The sequence below is a fragment of the Pteropus medius genome, unplaced genomic scaffold (genome assembly GCF_902729225.1).
Source record: "Pteropus medius unplaced genomic scaffold, Ma_sr-lr_union100, whole genome shotgun sequence".
In the NCBI taxonomy this organism is placed as follows: Eukaryota; Metazoa; Chordata; class Mammalia; order Chiroptera; family Pteropodidae; genus Pteropus; species Pteropus medius.
The window spans coordinates 3,013,156-3,014,532 of record NW_024346065.1 but is presented as its reverse complement, the minus strand read 5'-3'; positions in this window follow the sequence as shown (position 1 = coordinate 3,014,532).

Here is a 1,377-nt window from a genome sequence, read left to right as displayed (position 1 = left end):
AAAGGAAACGGTCCTGTGGCAGGAACGAGCACAGAAGAGGACTAGCCTGATAGGTAGAACTCTGAGCTGCTCTCTAAACAGAGACAACTGGCTTTTTCTGGTAGCTCACCTGGCTAATTCATCTTGCTAAGGAGGTCAAGGTCACAGGTGTAGGGTGTATTTTCCAACAAAAGTCAGCTTGCAAGGACAGAAGAGACGGGCACAAGAGAATGGATTAATTATCACACCTCTGTCCTTCACGCTGGTCTGAAGCCTGATTCTACTGCTGCTACCCGTCTGCACTCAGACTAATCTTGCTCTTTGAGCCTCAGTGTTCTTTCCTGCAAAATGGGGGATACATTTTATAAGGCCCACTCCAAGAGATTGAGCTAATATAGGTAGAAAGCACTTTGTAAACTGTGACGTGCTGTTGAAATTGTTCATTGTTATTATTATATTATAAAAGCAACTCAGGGTCGACGTCCAGCTCATGTTGGGTCTACAAAGCCATTTTAGTAGGCAAAATTTTAAGTTCTGTTTATTAGGTTGCAAAGACTATTTTTACTTAGGTGTTACAGTCATCTTACTATTTTGGGCGGGAAAAGTTTTCATGAGGCTCTCATCAGCCCCTCTAAACTTTGGCTGGATGTGTCAGGCCATTTCTCAAACCTAAGATAATCCTATTCTCCCACCCTTACCCCCACCCCACCTTGGCTTCTGTCTCCTGGCCTCACTGGAGAGAGTTGCATGTCTGTGCCAATGGCCTTTATTACTACTAAATCCCATGCTGTGACCTCGACTGGGTGCTCAATGCTGCCAAACGATTTTCATCATTTGGTTAAGTCCTTGTTTGCTTCCTGCAGCGAGAGCTCCAATCCCAAGTTCCCAGCCCCACATCCCCTTCCCTCACTCTGGGCAGATAGCCTGGCTTTGGCCACACTAAGAGGTGCAAGTTCACCAATGTGGGCTCTTCCCTGCCCAGACATTCCTTAAGAGACCTCAGTCTACCCTTTACTCCCCGCTCTTTTCTAGATCCAGAGCCAACACCGTCTTGCAGTGGAGGGGATGATTTCTTTTGCTGGCAGCCATATCATAGTTTCTATAGAAATAATCAGAGTGACCCAAAAGGATTTATGAATAAGGAAGTTGATTGCTATACTGTTTATAATAGCAAAAACTGAAAAGCGACTCTATGTCTAACAAAAGGGTATTGGTTAAACAGATTATGGGAACAGCCATGAGTTGGCAAAGAAAACTTTATAAGCAGTGTGATCCCAGTCTTGCTAAAAGCCAAACGAAATTGGCAACAACAAACACAAATCTGTACCTGGGGGAAAAAAGGACTAGAAAAAAATCTACACAAATATAAAGTGCTTATCTTCAGGTGGTGAAATTATG